The sequence below is a fragment of the Oncorhynchus kisutch genome, linkage group LG2, assembly GCF_002021735.2.
Source record: "Oncorhynchus kisutch isolate 150728-3 linkage group LG2, Okis_V2, whole genome shotgun sequence".
NCBI classification, from domain to species: Eukaryota; Metazoa; Chordata; class Actinopteri; order Salmoniformes; family Salmonidae; genus Oncorhynchus; species Oncorhynchus kisutch.
Window position 1 is genome coordinate 48104759 of NC_034175.2, and position 16790 is coordinate 48121548.

Consider the following 16790-nt stretch of genomic DNA (forward strand, 5'->3'; position numbering starts at 1 on the left):
AACATAGCTAGCTAGATAGCCAATGATCTGGGCTTTACAGTAGTATGTGAATGCCCTTTGTACGACAAACAGCCATCATGCTAGAGCTGTGTGCAACAGTATTCATTCTCAAGGGGAAAGCAAACAGGACGCACAGTGGTTTACATTACGCAGCGTTTCGTTCTCTTTTACAAACTTCTCTCAAAACTGAAAGAGTAAAATATAGCTACTAAGAGTGTAAAAACTAAATCTAAGTCCAAGTATACACATTTGGATGAGAGTATTGCAGAAATTGACCGGGACAGTGACATTGAACGAATGGATGAGGACTCTGAGTGAGCGCAGTTTTGATTCCAGCATGGAATACATTTTTTTTGGAAGGAAAATATCCTAGATCCCTTTCCTTTCCCTTAAAATACGTTTTTGCTTCTCATGCTAATGTAGTTGTTTAAATGGTTGCATACTCATTTGAGATATTTTTATTTATTTCAATATGTACAGTGGGGCAAAAAAGTATTTAGTCAGCCACCAATTGTGCAAGTTTTCCCACTTAAAAAGATGAGAGAGGCCTGTAATTTTAATCATAAGTACACTTTAACTATGACAGACAAAATTAGAAAAAAAAATCCAGAAAATCACATTGTAGGATTTTTAATGAATTTATTTGCAAATGATGGCGGAAATTAAGTATTTGGTCATCTACAAACAAGCAAGATCTCTGGCTCTCACAGACCTGTAACTTCTTCTTCTTCCTCTGTCCTCCACTCGTTACCTGTATTAATGGCACCTGTTTGAACTTGTTATCAGTATAAAAGACATCTGTCCACAACCTCAAACAGTCACACTCCAAACTCCACTATGGCCAAGACCAAAGAGCTGTCAAAGGACACCAGAAACAAAATTGTAGACCTGCACCAGGCTGGGAAGTCTGAATCTTCAATAGGTAAGCAGCTTGGTTTGAAGAAATCAACTGTGGAAGCAATTATTAGGAAATGGAAGACATACAAGACCACTGATAATCTCCCTCGATCTGGGGCTCCACGCAAGATCTCACCCCGTGGGGTCAAAATGATCACAAGAACGGTGAGCAAAAATCCCAGAACCACATGGGGGGACCTAGTGAATGACCTGCAGAGAGCTGGGACCAAAGTAACAAAGCCTAGCATCAGTAACACACTACGCCGCCAGGGACTCAAATCCTGCAGGTCCAGACGTGTCCCCCTGCTTAAGCCAGTACATGTCCAGGCCCGTCTGAAGTTTGCTAGAGAGCATTTGGATGATCCAGAAGAAGATTGGGAGAATGTCATATGGTCAGATGAAACCAAAATATAACTTTTTGGTAAAAACTCAACTCGTCGTGTTTGGAGGACAAAGAATGCTGAGTTGCGTCCAAAGAACACCATATCTACTGTGGAGCATAGGGTTGGAAACATCATGCTTTGGGGCTGTTTTTCTGCAAAGGGACCAGGATGACTGATCCGTGTAAAGGAATGAATGGGGCCATGTATCTTGAGATTTTGAGTGAAAACCTCCTTCCATCAGCAAGAGCATTGAAGATGAAACGTGGCTGGGTCTTTCAGCATGACAATGATCCCAAACACACTGCCCGGGCAACGAAGGAGTGGCTTCGTAAGAAGCATTTCAAGGTACTGGAGTGGCCTAGCCAGTCTCCAGATCTCAACCCCATAGAAAATCTTTGGAGGGAGTTGAAAGTCCGTGTTGCTCAGCAACAGCCCCAAAGCATCACTGCGCTAGAGGAGATCTGCATGGAGGAATGGGCCAAAATACCAGCAACAGTGTGTGAAAAACCTTGTGAAGACTTACAGAAATCATTTGACCTCTGTCATTGCCAACAAAGGGTATATAACAAAGTATTGAGAAACTTTTGTTATTGACCAAATACTTATTTTCCACCATAATTTGCAAATAAATTAATTGAAAATCCTACAATGTGATTTTCTGGATTTTTTTTTCTCATTTTGTCTGTCATAGTTGTAGTGTACCTATGATGAAAATTACAGGCCTCTCTCATCTTTTTAAGTGGGAGAACTTGCACAATTGGTGGCTGACTAAATACTTTTTTGCCCCACTGTATATACATAGACCTAAGGCATACAATGTATTAGCAAAGCATATGTGTATGTTATGTTGGCCATGACATGCTGTGGCTGTGGTTTTTGAATGTCTTATTTTTTTTTGCCCCCTTAGACCGCTGTGCCACTCGAGAGGCCCAAGGTTTTTGAGTGTCTTATTGCCTATTGGTCCACATATTTCATTATAGTGATTGTTTCTATATAATATATTTGTTTATAGATATGTGTTGTGTATTTGATGTATTGATGCAGGGCTCACCCCCTGCTAAAATAAAGGTTAAATAAAAATAAGTAAAAGTAAATGTGAGATCTAACTGAATTTTAAAAAATCCTCAATAGTGGTATAGACTCAGACGACCTCTGGGAGCCATCCCCAAAGAGACCACATTCAAGTCCTCCATCCCCCACTCATTCAAACGTAGGAACTGGTTCCTCCAGTCTGACCTCTGCTGCTGTCTCTGGCTCCGCACCCACCCCCGCCTGGCCAAAATACGTAACTGCAGACCTGAATGTGCCTCAGGGCAAAAAGAGCACAGCAGGGAGGCATCGTTGTACAGTTCTCTGTGCCACAAGAAATCTCCTATCACCTGCACTATCTGTGCTGTTACCCTCTGCTTCACAGCAGACTTCTATGGGACTTGGCACCAGCAGCACAATCTTGTGTTGAGGACTGTGGGTGTTCTAAATACTCTAATTGTAATAGTGTGTAAATGTGTGGTTTCGTCACGTCTCCTCTTAGGACCTTTTATGTAGGAAAGCTAATGATCCATCATGTATGACATTTCTGGGAGTATGTAAACTTACATTTTTTATTACCATAGCATTTTTGTATGTTTTATGTAGTTATGTACTTGAAAATGTGTCAATTGACCAATTCGGCCATTTGTGTACATTTTGGCAAACTCGTCGAGGGACATTTGGGAGACTTCATACTAAATATTATGTATCTCCCTCATTCTCGAATGTATCAGTATGAAACTGTGCACACACACTCTGGCCCTATTGTGGACAACATCTAAATTGTCCTTGAAACAGTCTTGATATGTTCGTCAAAAGAGAGATCAGGGTCCAGAGTAACACCGAGGTCCTTCACAGTTTTATTTGAGACGACTGTACAACCATCAAGATTAATTGTCAGATTCAACAGAAGATCTCTTTGTTTCTTGGGACCTAGAACAAGCATCTCTGTTTTGTCCGAGTTTAAAAGTAGAACGTTTGCAGCCATCCAATTCCTTATGTCTGAAACACAGGCTTCTAGCGAGGGCAATTTTGGTGCTTCACCATGTTTCATTGAAATGTACAGCAGTGTGTCATCCGCATTGCAGTGAAAGTTAACATTATGTTTTCGAATGACAACCCCAAGAGGTAAAATATATAGTGAAAACAATAGTGGTCCTAAAACGGAACCTTGAGGAACACCGAAATTTACAGTTGATTTGTCAGAGAACAAACCATTCACAGAGACAAACTGACATCTTTCCGACAGATAAGATGTAAACGAGGCCAGAACTTGTCCGTGTGGACCAATTTAGGTTTCCAATCTCTCCAAAAGAATGTAGTGATCGATGGTATCAAAAGCAGCACTAAGGTCTAGGAACACGAGGACAGATGCAGACCCTCGGTCTGACACCATTAAAAGGTAATTTACCACATTCACAAGTGCAGTCTCAATGCTATGATGGGGTCTAAAACCAGACTGAAGCATTTCGTATACATTGTGTGTCTTCAGGAAGGCAGTGAGTTGCTGCGCAACAGCTTTTTCTAATATTTTTGAGAGGAATGGAAGATTCGATATAGGCCAATAGTTTTTTATATGTTCTGGGTCATGGTTTGGCTTTTTCAAGAGAGGCTTTATTATTGCCACTTTTAGTGAGTTTGGTACACATCCGGTGGATAGAGAGCCGTTTATTATGTTCAACATAGGAGGACCAAGCACAGGAAGCAGCTCTTTCAGTAGTTTAGTTGGAATAGGGCCCAGTATGCAGCTTGAAGGTTTAGAGGCCATGATTATTTTCATCATTGTGTCAAGAGATGTAGTACTAAAACACTTGAGTGTCTCTCTTGATCCTAGGTCCTGGCAGAGTTGTGCAGACTCAGGACAACTGAGCTTTGGAGGAATACGCAGATTTAATGAGGAGTCCGCAATTTGTTTTCTAATGATCATGATCTTTTCCTCAAAGAAGTTCATGAATTTATTACTGCTGAAGTGAAAGCCATCCTCTCTTGGGGAATGCTGCTTTTTAGTTAGCTTTGCGACAGTATAAAAAATAAATTACAGATTGTTCTTACAGTGCCTTGCGAAAGTATTCGGCCCCCTTGAACTTTGCGACCTTTTGCCACATTTCAGGCTTCAAACATAAAGATATAAAATGTTATTTTTTTGTGAAGAATCAACAACAAGTGGGACACAATCATGAAGTGGAACGACATTTATTGGATATTTCAAACTTTTTTAACAAATCAAAAACAGAAAAATTGGGCGTGCAAAATTATTCAGCCCCCTTAAGTTAATACTTTGTAGTGCCACCTTTTGCTGCGATTACAGCTGTAAGTCGCTTGGGGTATGTCTCTATCAGTTTTGCACATCGAGAGACTGACATTTTTTCCCATTCCTCCTTGCAAAACAGCTCGAGCTCAGTGAGGTTGGATGGAGAGCATTTGTGAACAGCAGTTTTCAGTTCTTTCCACAGATTCTCGATTAGATTCAGGTCTGGACTTTGACTTGGCCATTCTAACACCTGGATATGTTTATTTTTGAACCATTCCATTGTAGATTTTGCTTTATGTTTTGGATCATTGTCTTGTTGGAAGACAAATCTCCGTCCCAGTCTCAGGTCTTTTGCAGACTCCATCAGGTTTTCTTCCAGAATGGTCCTGTATTTGGCTCCATCCATCTTCCCATCAATTTTAACCATCTTCCCTGTCCCTGCTGAAGAAAAGCAGGCCCAAACCATGATGCTGCCACCACCATGTTTGACAGTGGGGATGGTGTGTTCAGCTGTGTTGCTTTTACGCCAAACATAACGTTTTGCAATGTTGCCAAAAAGTTACATTTTTGGTTTCATCTGACCAGAGCACCTTCTTCCACATGTTTGGTGTGTCTCCCAGGTGGCTTGTGGCAAACTTTAAACAACACTTTTTATGGATATCTTTAAGAAATGGCTTTCTTCTTGCCACTCTTCCATAAAGGCCAGATTTGTGCAATATACGACTGATTGTTGTCCTATGGACAGAGTCTCCCACCTCAGCTGTAGATCTCTGCAGTACATCCAGAGTGATCATGGGCCTCTTGGCTGCATCTCTGATCAGTCTTCTCCTTGTATGAGCTGAAAGTTTAGAGGGACGGCCAGGTCTTGGTAGATTTGCAGTGGTCTGATACTCCTTCCATTTCAATATTATCGCTTGCACAGTGCTCCTTGGGATGTTTAAGGCTTGGGAAATCTTTTTGTATCCAAATCCGGCTTTAAACTTCTTCACAACAGTATCTCGGACCTGCCTGGTGTGTTCCTTGTTCTTCATGATGCTCTCTGCGCTTTTAACGGACCTCTGAGACTATCACAGTGCAGGTGCATTTATACGGAGACTTGATTACACACAGGTGGATTGTATTTATCATCATTAGTCATTTAGGTCAACATTGGATCATTCAGAGATCCTCACTGAACTTCTGGAGAGAGTTTGCTGCACTGAAAGTAAAGGGGCTGAATAATTTTGCACGCCCAATTTTTCAGTTTTTGAATTGTTAAAAAAGTTTGAAATATCCAATAAATCCAATCTTCACAAAAAAATACAGTTTTATATCTTTATGTTTGAAGCCTGAAATGTGGCAAAAGGTCGCAAAGTTCAAGGGGGCCGAATACTTTCGCATGGCAGTAATCAGGCCTACTCACAGACATTATTTTAACAGTTTTATATATGCATATCCTAGCTTCTGGGCCTGAGTAGCAGGACTGTTCTCACTGTTGTGACGTTAGCAAACTTGATGATTGAGTTGGAGACTTGCATGGCCACGCAGTCATGGGTGAACTGGGAGTACAGGAGGGGGCTGAGCACACCCCTTTTGTGTGGCTCCCTGCATTGAGGATCAGCGTGCTGGAGGTGTTGTTGCCTACATTCTCCACCTGGGGTCGGCCTGTCAGGAAGTCCAGCACCCAGTTGCACAGGGGTGGGTTCAGACCCAGGGCCCTGAGCTTAGTGCCCTATAAGCTCATCATTATGGTGTTGAAGGCTGAGCTGTAGTCATCTTATCCAGATGGGATAGGGCAGTGTGCACCATATATATTCACAAGGCCCTGCCTTTCTAAAATCTTCGAAAGCCAAGTTGACAAACAGATCACCGACCATTTTGAATCCTACTGTACCTTCTCCACTATGCAATCTAGTTTCTGAGCTGGTCATGGGTGCACCTCAGCCATGCGCATGGTCCTAAACGATATCATAACCCCCATCAATAAAAGACAGTACCTGTGCAGCCGTCTTCATCGATCTGGCCAAGGCTTTTGACTCTGTCAATTACCGCATTCTTACCAGAAGACTCAATAGCCTTTGGTTTCTCAAATGACTGCCTCGCCTGGTTCACCAACTACTTCTCAGATAGAGTTCAGTGTGTCAAATCAGAGGGCCTGTTGTCTGGACCTCTGGCAGTCTCTATGGGGGTGCCACAGGGTTCAATTCTCAGGCCGAGTCTTTTCTCTGCATATATCAATGATGTCGCTCTTGCTGCTGGTGATTCTCTGATCCACCTCTACGCAGACGACACCATTCTGTAGACATCTGGCCCTTCTTTGAACACTGTGTTAACAAACCTCCAAACGAGCTTCAATGCCATATAACACTCCTCCATGGCCTCCAACTGCTTTTAAATGCTAGTAAAATTAAATGCATGTTCTTCAACCGATTGCTGCCCGCACCCGCCCGCCCGACAAGCATCACTACTCTGGATGGTTCTGACTTAGAATATGTGGACAACAACAAATACCTAGGTGTCTGGTTAGACTGTAAACTCTCCTTCCAGACGCACATTAAGCATCTACAATCCAAAATTAATCTAGAATTGGCTTCCTATTTCGCAACAAAGCTGTCACGTTCTGACCTTTATTTCCTTTGTTTTGTATTTATTTAGTATTGTCAGGGCGTGAGTTGGGTGGGCAGTCTATGTTTGATTTTCTATGATTTGGGGTTTTCTATGTTTCGGCCTAGTATGGTTCTCAATCAGAGGCAGGTGTCATTAGTTGTCTCTGATTGAGAATCATACTTAGGTAGCCTGGGTGTCACTGTGTGTTTGTGAGTGATTGTTCCTGTCTTTGTGTTTGCACCAGATGGGACTGTTTTAGGTTTTCTCACATTTGTTGTTTTTGTTAGTTATCTCATGTGTAGTTTCTTTATAAATTAAAGAATATGAATAACCACCACGCTGCGCTTTGGTCCGCCTCTCCTTCAGATGAGGAAAACCATTACAAAAGCCTCCTTCACACATGCTGCCAAACATACCCTCGTAAAACTGACTATCCTACCGATCCTTGACTTCGGCGATGTCATTTACAAAATAGCCTCCAACACTCTACTCAGCAAATTAGATGTAGTCTATCATGGTGCCATACTTTTTGTCACCAAATTCCCATATACTACCCACCACTGCGACCTGTATGCTCTCGTTGGCTTGCCATCGCTTCATATTCGTTGCCAAAACCATCTATAAGGTCATCCTTAAGTCTTCGCTAGGTAAAGCCTCGCCTTATCTCAGCTCACTGGTCACCATAGCAACACCGACCTGTAGCACACGCTCCAGCAGGTATATTTCACTGTTCATCCCCAAAGCCAACACCTCTTTCCAGTTCTCTGCTGCCAACGAGCTGGAACAAATTGTAAAAATCACTGAAGCTGGGGACTTATATCTCTCTCTCTAACTTTAAGCATCAGTTGTGATAGCTGTGCCTGTACACAGCCCATCTGTAAATAGCACACCCAACTACGTCATCCCCATGTCATCACCAATTGTTTTTGCTCTTCTGCACCCCAGTATCTCTACTTGCACGTTCATCATCTGCACATCTATCAATCCAGTGTTAATGCTAAATTGTAATTATTTTGCCTCTATGGCCTATTTAAATCCTTACCTTCCTAATCTTACTACAGTTGCACACACTGTACATAGATTTTTCTATTGTGTTATTGACTGTATGTTTGTTTATCCCATGTGTAACTCTGTGTTGTTTGTTTTTGTCACTCTGCTTTGCTTTATTTTGGCCAGGTCGCAGTTGTAAATGAGAACTTGTTCTCAACTGGCCTACCTGGTTAAATAAAGGTGAGATATATATATTTTTTAAATACACTTTAAAAAAAATTCAACCCTTGTATTGGTCAGCCTGTTGCGAACTTTGGTGTGTGTGTTCCCAACACGGACCAGTTGCGCTCTGAGGCGGCTAATGGTGGACTTCGCCAGACTGCCAAGAACCTTGCCCTCATCCAGGCCAACGTGGCGAGACACGGTAGTGATGACACCATAGGCATTGTTGATATCTGCACCAGACAGGATGCTCTTGCCAGCATACTTGGGGTCCAACATGTACGCTGAGGCTTGTATGGGCTTCAGGCAGATGTCTTCATGCTTTTTCATGTATATCAGAACTGCAGTTTCCTCTGCTTGGATTAACAGTGAAGTGGGCAGGGCAGTACAGATTTCTTACATCTGCAAGCAGAGTCTGACTCTGAACATCAGACAGAATGGCATTGTCTCCCTCAATCCGTGCAATGACTACTGCTATAGGTTTCTGGCTGCATACCAGTCTCTCCCAAAATATATCATCCAGGATGATCCTCTTGATGGGGCTGTCCATATTGGCAGACTAAGATATGGCCAGTTCTTGGAGAGACTCCTTCCCCTCCAGGAGACTGTCAAACATGATGACAACACCACCCCAACGGGTGTTGCTGGGCAGCTTCAATGTGGTGAGCTTATTCTTCTCACTTTGCTTGGTGAGGTAGATTGCTGCTATAGCTTGATGACCCTTCACATACCTAAACATTTTCTTGGCTCTCTTGTAGAGTGTATCCATTGTTTTCAGTGCCATGATGTCCTTGAGTAGCAGATTCAATGCATGAGCAGCACAACCAATGGGTGTGATGTGAGGGTAGGACTCCTCCACTTTAGACCAAGCAGCACTTCATATTCACAGCATTGTCTGTCACCAGTGCAAATACCTTCTGTGGTCCAAGGTCATTGATGACTGCCTTCAGCTCATCTGCAATGTAGAGACCAGCGTGTCTGTTGTCCCTTGTGTCTGTGCTCTTGTAGAATACTGGTTGAGGGGTGGAGATGATGTAGTTAATTGTTTCTTGCCCACGGACATTTGACCATCCATCAGAGAGGATTGCAATACAGTCTGCTTTCTCTATGATTTGCTTTACCTTCACTTGAACTCTGTGTAACTCTGCATTCAGCAAATGAGTAGCTAAAGCATGTCTGGTTGGAGGGGTGTATGCTGGGCGAAGAACATTCAGAAATCTCTTCCAATACACATTGTTTGTGAGCATCAGAGGTGAACCAGTTGCATACACAGCTCGAGCAAGACAGTCATCAGCATTTCTCTGACTATGTTCCTCCATTGAGTCAAAAAAACTTCTGATTCCAGGAGGACTATGAGCTGTTGCTATCGATAAGGCATCTGATTCATAATTTTCACCTCGAATAGAAGTAGAGTGACTTTTGTCAAGGTTGCTTGTTGTGAGCACTGAGGGAACTTTATGCACTTGGCCAGATGATTCTGCATCTTCGTTGCATTCTTCACATGTGATTTTTCACAGTATTTACAAAAGTACGCAGCTTTTCCTTTCTTGGGGGGGGCACACGGAGAGTGTGGCTAAGTCAGGTAGGAGACCTGAGCCAACTCCCCGTGCTTACCGTGGAGAGAGAGGGACCGGGCAGGCACCGTGTTATGCCGTGAGGTGCACAGTGTCCCCGGTGCGTGTGCATAGCCCGGTGCAGTACATTGCAGCGCCTCGTATCGGCCGGGCTAGAGTGGGCATCGAGCCAGGTGCCATGAAGCCGGCTCAGCGCATCTGGTCTCCAGTGCATCTCCTTGGGCCGGTGTACATGGCACCAGCCCTACGCATGGTGTCCCCGGTTCGCCAGCACAGCCTAGTGCGGGCTATTCCACCTCGCCACACTGGCCTGCCTACAGGGAGCATTCAGCCAGGTAGGGTTGGGCAGGCTCGGTCCTCAAGAGCTCCAGTGCGCCTTCAGGGTCCGGTGTATCCGGTGCCACCTCCACGCACCAGCCCTCCGGTGGCAGCCCCCCGCACCAGGCTGTCTCTCCGTCTCCTCCCTACAGGTGCTCCCGCCTGTCCAGCGCTGCCAGAGCCTGCCTCCTGCCCAGCGCTGCCAGAGTCTCCCGTCTGTCCTGAGCTGCCAGAGTCTCCTGTCTGTCCTGAGCTGCCAGAGCTGCCAGTCTGTCCTGAGTCAGCCAGGAGCTGCCAGAGCCGTCAGTCAGCCAGGAGCTGCCAGAGCCGTCAGTCAGCCAGGAGCTGCCGGAATCGCCCTTCACTCCCGCCTGTCCGGCGGTGCCGGAGTCTCCCGCCTGTCCAGTGCTGCCAGAATCTCCCGTCCATTCGGGACCCATTGCTAGGGTCCCCAGTCCAAGGTCGGCGGCGAGGGCCGGAGTCCGCACTTTTGGGGGAGGGGGGAGGGATCTTGAGAAAAAGTTGTACTTGTGATTGAAGAGTGCATTGTGCATGCAGAGGGTTGCAATTCCATTGAATTGGGGATAGTTTAACCTTATGCCTGATGTGTATCCCACAAAAAAAGTTTGCATTTTCTGATAAATTTAAGCAAAATTCCCCAAATTCCCGGGCTTAACTTCCCATTGAAAATGTCAGAAATTTACCGAACATTTCGGACCCCTTTGCACCCCTAATCAAGTGTTTTTCACCAGCATTGGAGTCAACAGGGGCTAGCATCCCTGTGGAACGATTTCAACAGATTGTGGAGTGAATTTCCTGAGAAATTGAGGCTGTTCTGAGAGCAAAAAAGGAGGGGTGCAACTCAATTTTAATGCTTGGTAACCTCAGTGTATGTTTAACTCAGTAAATGGAAATAAAAGCATAGGTTTATGTCCTTGAAACAGTTGCTTGAAATATATTCTATGTATCTCAACAACTTGAATTTCGATTTCGTTATGCATTAGTCTAACTGAAACCTCATTTGTTGTCAAAATTTCACATTGCTTACAAGCTGATCGATTCAGCCTCTTTGAGATTGTGTGTGTTATGTGTGTGTGTGAATTGATTTAAAGTGAAACCCAAAACAAAATGCAGATCTCCACCTTCAATTTACACAGGAAGTTAATCCCATATTTTACCCAGTGTAATTCTGAATCAGCATCTCTACAAGGTTGGCTGGACTCGATCAGAATGCAAGACAACAACAATGAGGCCCCCACTTTGTATGATTCCAATCATTCTATGAGAGACTCACTCTAACTGGGCATAGACGTCAATTTAACATCTATTCCACGTTGGTTCCATGTTGATTTTCTCATTGAAATGACGTGGAAACAACGTTGATTCAACCAGTGTGTGTCCAGTGGGTTGTAAGTACCTCACCATTTAAGAAGTCTCCTTTTGTCTGGTTACCTTAAGACATGTTCACCAAGGATATCCATTTACCATACTTTGCTACATGTGATATTAATGAAGTTTGATGGTGGCTGTAGAAAGATAATGTGTGCTATGGATTCTGTCTCTGTGTAGAATTGTGACAACCAGTCAGTATTTACACAATTGTGTGAGGCTTATAGGTCTGGTGGATGACTGTTTATGGCCCCAGCAGATTGGCCCTTGACCTTTTTCATTACCTATTTCCCCCATCAACAGACCAGCCTGCCCAGAGAGGGCAGGGCTGTCCAGTGCTGTCCACAGAGTTACGTGCCCTTCTGCCCCATTAGAGACAATTCTAACCATGTTAAGCCACCGTGTTTAACTCAGGTTAATTCCATATATTAACCCATCACTATGGCCAGTCTCCCACCACCCAGCACTTCTTTGATTAGAGGGGAAAGGCTGGGAGTTCCAACGATGGCTGCCATTCTATTATCGATTAATCAATCAATCCTCATACAGTTTAGAATCATACCTCCTAATAGAGTTTACTTTTCTCACCCTTAGACATGTGTCTCTCTTTTGAATAAATGACACACCTCAATATATCAAATACGGTTGATTTAGCTATGTATGTTACGTCAATATTCCCTCAAAACGGTGGTTGTGGGGTAACAGAGACATGTCGGCGGCCATTTTAGGCTGCACCTTAGAACGAGGCCCTGATGCACGTCAGTAGAGAAACACTGCTGGGTTAGCTGCTATGGAAACACAATGACTGACCACTTTAATGTATTCCCAACGCTGCTTCTTGCCACTAAAAGCCAGAGCAGCAGCCCCTCAGTCTAAAAATAAAAGGATGATGTAGACCAGCGAGTTTGGACCAGTCCAGCTTTCCTCTGCTTCTCAACCAACCCAGACACAGCCCTTCTCAGGAGAGGCTCAGCACTGTCTGCTCCCGGGGCTGGAACGACACTGGCATGCTGAAAAAGGTCTATTGACCCCAAACATTGTTTCTACTGAGAGATTCATTACGTTGTCTGGGGACTATTCAGGATTACCAATGGTTATCTTCTTTTTAAAATCGAAAATGTCTGCCAATATCTGCCAATCCTTGATCTTGGAGTGAACTATCACTTTAGAACCTTGGTTTGATCAGTACACAGTCACTTTGGGAATCAGCTTCTGGGCTCCCGGGTGACGCAGCGGTCTAAGGCACTGCATCTCAGTGCTAGAGATGTCACTACAGACCCTGGTTCAATTCCAGGCTGTATCACACCTGGCTATGATTGGGAGTCCCATAGGGCGGCGCCCAATTGGCCCAGTGTCGTTAGGTTTGTCCGGGGTAGGCCATCATTGTAAATAAGAATTGGTTTTTAACTGACTTGCCTAGAAGGTTAAATAAAGCTTAAATAAAACATTTTAAAACCATGGACCAGTCAGTCTGACTGTGTCCTGTCAAAAAGATTCTGTTCTTCAGCAAATCAATGACACTCCTCTTCCCCCACCCTTCCTATCCCCAACGGGTTGGACTGACTGCTCATATCTCCCTAATCGCCCTAAGGAAAGAAATTGTAAGCAGCTTTCTGCTATGCAGTTGTCCAGGGTGATGGATTGCAAAGCACCATTGGCGCGCAGGACATTCTAGGGACTTGGACAGAGTCCAGACAGAGAATTTGCTGTGTCAATAAACACTGTGCGGAATGTAGCGAGCTGGATGAGGCTATAGAAATCTTGTTCATAGCCTGTCTGGCAGGCAGGATGCATCTCTATCAATTCAGGACTGACCAAGTACTGCTGCTTGGTGATGATTTAGATAGTCTTCTTATTATACTAATACTTTCCGAAAGGCACTGCATGTATCTGACACGGCCTTTGATTCCTACTCACACACAGACCCAGTAAAATCAACCTGGATCAGATGAAAAGACAGGTGTGCACAGCCCTGGTCATCAGGCCATTGGATAGAGAGAGAGAGAGAGAGAGAGAGAGAGAGAGAGAGAGAGAGAGAGAGAGAGAGAGAACAGCACACACTGGGCTCTCTCTGTGAGATGTTCCACAACCTACATGTGTTGTTATATAAATAATAAACTCACTAGAAAGTCTCTGTGTCTGTGTGAAGGGGAGCCCTACTGCAGAGAGCTGGCAGACAGTAACTGTCTAAACTTCTTCAAGGGCCGCTGCCCTCCATGTAACTGCCAGCGGCAGTCAGCCAGCCGGTAACCAGGGGCTGCTATTGACCCTCCAGTGGGTGAGGGAAAGAGAGGTGTCAAACCCAGCAGAAGGTGAAAGATGACTGAGACCAGAACCGTGGCACTGATGACAGTCATCCATTTGAGACTGAAAATCCCTGTAAGAAAGAGGCTTAGAGTGATACTGGTTACAAACACATCTTTCTCCATCAGATTCATTACCTAATTAAATAAACAGCCTATTGCCAGTTAGCTAGTAGCCCTAATGCATCTGAAGCTGAGCTGAGAAGGAAATTGGTGTTAGTTTCTGTTTGCATTTGTGTATGTGTGTGTGCGTTTGTGTGTGTGTGTGACTGTGTTTGTGTGTGTGTTTGTGTGTGTGTGTGTGTTTGTTTGTGTGGCTGTAAAGGGAGGGTTAGGATGGAGCAGGTGCAGTGTGGAGGACTACTGCTGGCCCTGGTGTGTAATCAGAGCCTAGATGAATCATGTTTTTCATGAAAAAGGAGTTCAGGTGAATCCACAGCCAGTCCCAGTTAGTTAGCCTGGTCTCAAGAGGCACTGTGGAACCATGGAACCTTCACGGAGCTGGGAGTAGACAACATTAGGCTGCTGTAGTGACCTCAATAGATCAACCCAGATTAGACATGCCAAGGTAGCACTGGATACACAGTGTACCTTTTCATATCAGCCACAACAAGGCAGGCACCAGGCAGCTGCCAGACTCTGCACTCAATGGCCTCAACATAGGAACCAAACAGATATAGCCTGTTCTCACACTGTCTAGTCTTCAGAGGTGTACATCACTCATGCTTTTCTCTATCTCCATAATGTTTAATTACTCTACAGTTATCCAGGATAATGAATCATAAGCTGTTTAAGATCAGGCTGTGGCAGTGTCAATTCTTGCTACTGGCGAATAAGAGTCCTTAAGGATTTGAAAGCTGATAATGAATTGATTTATTAAACACTAATGTTTATTGTAAACATTAGTAAACAGTAATGTTGTTTGGCCTCTAATGTGTTGGTGGGTAAGTTGAGTTAGCCCCAAGAGACATGTGTTTTTGTGTGTGTGTGTGTGTGTGTGTGTGTGTGTCCACGTGAAATTACTCTAAATTACATCATAGACTTTCTATGGCTCTGTAATCCTCTACAAATCACTTTAACAAACCGTCCAGTTTTTCAAGATTTGTATAAAATAGGACCTAATTATTTACAGTGCGAGTAAAATAGTTTTCCTTGATGATATGGGCATAACTCAACAACAGAATATTGTAGGTATATACGGGCCATTAAAAATATTCAGGAGAGTAGACTGCTGATTGGCCAGCTCCTCCTCTATGAGGAAATAACAAGAATGTTCTGTTGGAGATCAAAGTTCGAGGTGGGGTGTTTGAAGTGTTTTTTTCTCTCCAATTAATGCTTTGGGCACAAATACACTAGACGACCAAAAGTATGTGGACACCTGCTCGACAAAGCTCTCATTCCAAAATCATGGGCATTAATATAGAGTTGGTCCTCCCTTTGCTGCTACAACAGCCTCCACTCTTCTGGGAAGCCTTTCCATAAGATGTTGGAACATTACTGCTGAGACTTGCTTCCATTCAGCCACAACAGCATTAGTGAGGTTGGGCACTGATGTTAGGCGACTAGGCCTGGCTCGCAGTTGGTGTTCCAATTCATCCTAAAGGTGTACGATGGGGTTGAGGTCAGGGCTCTGTGCAAGCCAGTCAAGTTCTTCCACACCGATCTCGACAGACCATTTCTGTATGGACCTCACATTGTGCACGGGGTATTGTCATGCTGAAAAAGAAAAAGGGCCTTCCCCATACTATTTCCACAAAATTGGAAGCACAGAATTGTCTAGAATGTCATTGTATGCTGTAGCGTTAATATTTCCCTTCACTGGAACTAAGGGACCTAGCCCAAACCATTAAAAACAGCCCCAGACCATTATTCTTCCACCATTAAACTTTACAGTTGGCAGTATGCATTGGAGACAGGTAGCGTTCTCCTGGCATCTGCCAAACCCAGATGCTCGGACATGGAAAGCCATTGCATGAAGCTCCCGATGAGTTCTTGTGCTTCATTTTAATATGGTGAAAGTATTCCTTTAAATATGAATATACACTACCGGTCAAAAGTTTTAGAACACCTACTCATTTAAGGGTTTTTCTTTATTTGTACTATTTTCTATATTGTAGAATAATAGTGAAGACATCAAAACTTTGAAATAACACATATGGAATTATGTAGTAACCAAAAAACTGTTAAACAAATCTAAATATATTTTATATTTGAGATTCTTCAAGTAGCCACCCTTTGCCACCTGGAATGCATTTCAATTAACAGGTGTGCCTTCTTAAAAGGGTGGGGGGGTATTTGGTAAAAGACCAAGTCCATATTATGGCAAGAGCAGCTCAAATGAGCAAAGAGAAATGACAGTCCATCATTACTTTAAGACATGAAGGTCAGTCAATCAGGAACATTTCAAGAACTTCAAGTGCAGTCAAGTTATTTATCTCCATTATATTTGTCCTGAATTCTCCCAATTAAGCTGTTCCTCTGTTGACTTCTCGCTGCGCCCTCCCACGGCTCAACGTAAATCAGATCAGTCAGATTCTGTAGAGTGGCCTCAGTTCTTCACCAGTAAATCATCAGTACTGCAAATATGCTTTTCAAAGGTGTATAATTGTAATTTGCCAGCTTACTCCATGGATTTGCAATAAGAGAAAACAAAGCAGTTATTTTCAGTTAGCCAAAATTAAATCTAATACTGTAAAATGTACGTAGTATATGCAGTAGACTACAGTTGGCAGATGCAGTCCCACAGGATTTAATATCAACGGCGAGTGTTTTTTAAATGTATTGTCATTTTGGTGCAGTAAGCCTTTGCAGACAGTTAGTGAACAAACATCCTGGTGGACCTTGAAAA

At 43.7% G+C, this 16790-nt stretch overlaps 1 protein-coding gene across 2 annotated transcripts in view; it reads left to right on the forward strand.

Moving 5' to 3' along the window:
• Positions 1-16790, forward strand: part of LOC109902686 (transmembrane protein 163) — an 81860-nt gene that overhangs the window by 42984 nt on the left and 22086 nt on the right. The window lies entirely within an intron of this gene.